This window comes from Garra rufa, chromosome 2, assembly GCF_049309525.1.
Source record: "Garra rufa chromosome 2, GarRuf1.0, whole genome shotgun sequence".
NCBI classification, from domain to species: domain Eukaryota; kingdom Metazoa; phylum Chordata; class Actinopteri; order Cypriniformes; family Cyprinidae; genus Garra; species Garra rufa.
In genome coordinates, this window is record NC_133362.1 from 1,138,164 (window position 1) to 1,144,508 (window position 6,345).

The 6,345-nt window shown below is 38.6% G+C and overlaps 1 long non-coding RNA gene across 1 annotated transcript; it reads right to left on the reverse strand.

Moving 5' to 3' along the window:
• Nucleotides 1–2,770: 2,770 nt before the first annotated feature.
• On the reverse strand, nt 2,771–4,640 carry LOC141326561 (uncharacterized). Its single transcript, XR_012353921.1, has 2 exons — nt 4,469–4,640; nt 2,771–4,128 (listed from the first exon to the last, which is right to left on the reverse strand). It is a non-coding gene; the product is annotated as an uncharacterized lncRNA (long non-coding RNA).
• Nucleotides 4,641–6,345: the final 1,705 nt, after the last annotated feature.

Sequence of the window (6,345 nt, forward strand, 5' to 3'; positions counted from 1 at the left end):
TGACAGCAGACTCTAAGGCGGCAAAGTTGTTGCTGGGCAAACTTCTTTCGCTCGGTGGTGGGGGTGGAGCTTTGTGGATGTGCGCTGCACAGAGTATGCACTTTTTACTTTAGGGTTTGAACATTTTGTGGGGAAACCTGCTGTGGCAAACTTGTCTGTTGAAAGTCGTATAGTGCTTAAGACCACTATTAAATTGCTTTGGCTTCTAAATAGCTTAATAGTCTAATAAAATTCGAATAAAAAGTGGACCTAGCCCAGTGGCTATTGCTAAAAATAGCATTCATGTCTGACATAATAAATTTTGAATAATTATATATGAAAACATATCTAAAAAAATATATATATGTAATATCTAATAATAAATAGCAAAAACTAAAAATGCAAAAGCTACAGAAATTAGAAATATAAGATATTATATTATATAATAGTATAAATACTATATATTTATATCTAATATCTATATCTATTATATAGAAAACATAATATCTTAGGAGTGGAGCCCAGCTGGAGCCCACTTAGTTTAGCCCATCTACTGCCCATGTGGGGCCCAACAACAAAGCCCACTCGTCTGAGCCCATGCCCAGCCGAAGCCCAACTAGCCCAAGTGAGTCCCATGTGGGCCCCAAGTGGACGTGTTTGCAGGGAATGTTGCTGTATAGTTTTTAAACACTGATAATATTGCTCAGCTTAATGACAATGCATTTATCTCATGCTCTAGATAGAAAAAAATATGCAGACAGGTATGTTGTTTTGAAAATGTTTATTCCACGGAGTTCTTCACACAGTTTGAGAAAAGTACTTAGGATGTGGTCCACATCAGATAGCCTCTGTCAAACCAGTGTTGGCTCAAATCCGTTTTGCAGATATGGGCCAGAGCAGTTTATAGCCCTTTTTTAAATGTAGTCGGCTCAGATATGTATCACAGATTCGGGCCACACCAGTGTAGCTTATGTAAAAACAGTATCGGCTCAGATTCATATTGCAGATCTGGACCAAATCAGTGTCAGACACAGCTAATGTCTTTCGGTTACCTATGGGAAAAGTGATCCGGGCCAGATCTGTAAAATGATATAAATACTGAACTGATGGCAGTTAGAATGTTTAAGCTAAAACCTCTATCTGGCACGGATCTGGTTCACAATCAGAAAACGTCTCTAAGATAGAAACGGAGGCAAGGGGCTTAAAACGGATCCGGGCCAAATGTAATTGCTATCTGGGATGTTTATAAAAAATGACTTAATTGTCCTAATTGAACTATGGCCTAATCCTGGTTTAGCCTAAGCCCTGTCTGTGAAACCGGGCCTATAAGTTTAAATAGCATTTCAGTAAGTCTGCTTTCTCAAGACAACTTAATTCAAATATCTCCTCATTATTTTCCTCTGACACATTCACTGTCATTATTTTTCCAGGGCTTTGAGGCTAGCTTTAGCTAATTGCATGCGCTTGAATGTGGAACAGATAATAGCAACACATCTTTTTGATGACTGTAACTGACGGATATCTGAAATATAAAAAAAAGGAGAAGCCTAAAACAGACCGGAATCTCAGCCTGTGTCTAAACTATGACATGAAAGTTGTCAGCCCTAGGGTCTTAAATAAGTTGGACCCTGTTGGGCTAAAATGCAGGGCTCTAGTTTTAATTCTTCAAATTTGTACTTCTGTCTGAGTGCTTTAATTATTCTTTACATTTAGTCCTGAAAATTCAAATTCTGTCCTAAAAATGTACAGGTGTGATATGTATGTATGGTAGTTAAATATGCACTTGATTCAATTGCTTCAAAGCTTCAAAAAGTTTAATTTCTCCCATCACTAGCACATGAATGTATAATATTATAGTACTAAATAGTACTAAAAATGGCTCATTGGCTTGTAATCAAAGGGGAACCAGATTAAGTGCTATATAGCACCTGTTTTAAAAATGTCAAATGAGGCTATGTAGAACCATTAGAGAAACCCTATTCTTGTCAATGTCACTCCATTTATGTTTGCTTTAATTTGATGCTTGAATTTACTATAATTGCAAATGTGTTTTAAATCACTTTTATACTTTTCTGGGATCGAAAAGTCTTGTGTGGGGTCCCTGGAATAATTCCTTATAGGGGCCTTTGGGGGGAGTGGGGGGGTGGGGTGGCAGAGAATCACGTTATCTTAAGGAAATACTGTATTTCAAAGCCTGCATGTAAGAATAAGAGAGTCAAATAACCTTTAAAGAACTATAAAGGGGTTTAATGGGTTATTTGTATAACAGTGGTGCTATATAGCACCTCAAAAACACCAAAGAAACACTGAAGAACCATTTTGTGTGTGTAGGCGACCAGGAGTGAAGGCATGGCTCCTCACTGCATAATCAAATCAGTATCTACAAATCGTGCACCATTTACTATAGTTTATATTGCGTGAAACCAAATTTCTGTTATGTGTATTAATCAACGAATTTGTATTTTACAAATAGGAGTACAAAAAATTCATGACAATGTTTTACATTAAGCTACCCATAAATGTTATATTGAAATTGTTCTTAAAAGCATCTAGTGAAGAAACACCAAGCTATTTTTAAAACATCTGCTACACAGAAAAAAAACCCTGCTATACACACAAAAAATAGCAAATACTTAAGTTTACATTATTTAGTAAAATTATTTTTACTTAAAAAATAAATAAATAAATAAATAAATAAATAAATAAATAAATATATATATATATATATATATATATATATATATATATATATAGCAAACACAATTAATGAGACCATTTGAACACTTGTAACACTGACTCAGAAAACATTAGTTTATTAACAAATAATTCAATTTCAAATATCTCCTCACTATTTCCCCCGACACATTCATGGTCATTTCTTTCAAAAGTGCTTTGTAGCAAGCTTTAGCCTATTGCGTGTAAGTTTTCATCTGGAAATATTATGAATAATATCAACATTTTTCTTATGTTGACAGCAAAAAGTTTCTAAATTGGACTTGTGTGAATAGAAATATTCTATAAACTGCCAGTGGTTATGTGAGTTTTGTATGGGTAATAACTTTTTAAAGTCTCTATAAAGTTTGCCAATCGTTTTGAATCAGTTTGGCGATCACAGATTATATTGCAGATCTTCAGTCTGTCATCTCTAGATTACATCGGATAAGTCTTCTTGTCAACCTAAAACTATCTTCTGTTATCTGTATTAAACCATTTTTATAGAATTTTTAGAGTTTGTTTTTTACAATTGAGAGTACAGCAAATTAATGAAAACGTTTCACATTAAGCTACCCATAAACATTATAGTACACAAGTTTTTAAAGAGCATCTAGTGAAGAAAAGGCAAAAAGGATTTTTTGCCCCATCCTTTAAAAAAAATTAAATAAAACATTTGTGGCATGGATAAAAAAAAAAAAAAAAAAAAAAAAAAAAAAACGGCTATACACATATCAGTCAAAACTGGGTTAAAAAAAAGTCAGCAAATGCTTTAAATTGTATGGTATTATATAAACAACATATAAACGTGTAGAGATTTTTTTTAAAGATAAACATCTACATCCTTCATTCTGCATAATTAGTTTTTGGGTCACATAAAATTATCCATTACAATTTAATTTAAATCAAATTTTGTTAGTTAATGGTCAATGACTGGTTAATGAGCATTGGGAGTTGGTCAGGAAAATTAAGTGAAATGAAAATCCCTAATTTTTCGAGAGTCCCACCACTCAGTCTCTGTTGATTGTGTGACTGTGATGTCTCTGTAGTGGCTCCTTATTCACCATCAGCTCATCCTGAGAAAACTGGACTGATGGGGCAGCCGTGGCCTAATGGTTAGAGATTCGGACTTGTGACCCAAAGGTTGCAGGTTCGAGTCTCAGGTCCGGCAGGGATTGTAGGTGGGGGGAGTGAATGTACAGCACTCTCTCTACCCTCAATACCACGACTGAGGTGAGTCCCTTGAGCAAGGCACCGTTCCCCCAACTGCTCCCCGGGCGCCGCAGCAATGGCTGCCCACTGCTCCGGGTGTGTGTTCACTACTGTGTGTGTGCACTTGGATGGGTTAAATGCAGAACACAAATTCCTTGTATGGGTCACCATACTTGGCCTCACTCACCCCCTTTCCTTTCTTTTTCTTTCTAAATACTGAGAGTCCTGCAATAAAACACATAGACAGTTACATATGAGTATGTGACAATACTGCTGTCACATCACATCAGCTGATCCAGCTCAGGAAATACACAGTATATTCATATTACAGACATATGAATGAACTAATCATAGATTAATAACAGTAAATGATCAACAACTACTATCATTTAGAGAATCTGTAAGAGAAAGTATTCATAATATTCATAAATTTGTCACATCATAGAATTAAACAGTTTAAAGTACAGAGACTAATGTGGAGCTGAATTATTGTCTAATATTCTCCAATTGCACACACAGGAAGACTGTTACTCAATTAAGAAACTTCAAATAATCAAACACTCACAATAGGACAATGTCTCCAGTTTATAATGAGGATCGTTCTTCAGATCAGAGAGTAACTTCCTACTAGAATCTCCTAGTTTATTCACAGACAGATTCAGTTCTCTCAGGTGTGAGGGGTTTGATCTCAGAGCTGAAACCAGAGCAGCACAACCTTCATCTGTGACACCACAATAACTCAACCTGTAGAGAACAATTACACAATCTGAGTTGTAGTTGAAGTGTAGTTTGTTATTGTCTCTGGTCTCAGAGCAGGAGAGGAGATATAATGACAAGTATTGCCACATACAGCTGCTGATAGATTGAGGTTTATGCATGTTGATGCTCAATGGAGCTGTGCTTCTGGACTGAACAGACAGAGCTGAATGTAAGATATATTTTAATAGTGATATAAGGACAGATCTGTCTGGAAAAACACTCACTCACACCTCTAATAAACACCTACAGGAGGACATTTGCTTGAGATGAATTAGTTGTTTCCTCTCCTTTAAAGGGGACATCGGATGCAAAACTCACTTTTACATGTTGTTTGAACATAAAGGTGTGTTGGCACACCTGCCCTACAATGATAAAAATGCACCCAGTGGCAGTTTTTTAATCTTTATAACATCCTCTTTTTCAAATCAAGCTATTCTCAGAATCTTGTCTGTGTGATGTCACACAGTTCATTGCTGCTCCACGATAGTTGATTGACTCAGCCATCTAACCTTAGACCTGAGTGAGATGTGAACTGACCACCAATGTGTCGACGCCGGTGCAGGGAAAAAAACAAGAATGTCTCAATTGAGGTGTTTTGTTGCTGGATGTAATAATGTATTAATAAACATAGCAGTCGTATTTACTCCTGTACGGTGCCCGCCAGGGGACACCTTCGGTTCACTTATATTTGTCGTGGCCACGACATATTAACTCGTGGAAACGTCATATTAACTCGTGGGAATAACATCCTTATGTCGTGGCCACGAGATGCGATGATGAGGGAATGAGATCGTACTCGGTTACTAACGTAACCTCGGTTCTTTCTAGAGAGGGAACGAGTACTGCGTAAGTAGTATCTTACGCTAGGGGAAAATCCTTTTCTGCAAGATATTGAAGCCAAAAATTATCCTTAATTTTGAAATAATGTAAAGCGCGTTGCAGCAGCATACAGACATAGGCGAACCAGCTTGCGCACCTATTGGCTGCTCTGCGGCAACTGCAGCAGCCTATAGAGCGAGGCCTGGCGCCGGATCCCATGGGGGCATTTCGCGCCCTTTGCGTCGCTTCACGCCCTTTTCGTAGCTTCCCGTCTAAAAGGGCGTGGTCTAGGCCTATAAAGACCGCTCGTAGGCAGCTATTATCTGGTTTTTCATCGTCGAAGCAACCAGAGCGTGCGCATGCACGGCAAGATACGCAGTACTCTTCCCTCTCTGGAGAGAACCGAGGTTACGTTAGTAACCGAGTACGTTCTCTTACGAGAGGTCTCTCGTACTGCGTAAGAAGTATCTTACGCTAGGGGACCCAGTGTAAAACGCCGTGCATGCTGAGATCTGACACCAAAGACCCAAGGGCGAAAGCCCAGGGTTCATACAGTTCTAGAGAACTCACAGGGAGTCCGGGGGAGAGGGAGGGGCAAGGTGGCAACCTCCAGGTTGTAAAACCTTATAAATGTAGACGGAGAGGCCCAGCCCGCCGCCGTACAAATATCTTGCAAGGCAATCCCACTCAACCAAGCCCACGATGAGGCCACACCCCTCGTGGAATGTGCTCTGACACCTAGCGGGCACTGCATGCCCGCGGAAGCATATGCCAACGCAATAGCATCAACTATCCATCTGGATAAGCTCTGTTTCGACGTGGCCAGCCCCTTGCAGTCCCTCCAGTTTTTCGCGATTCTGCGAT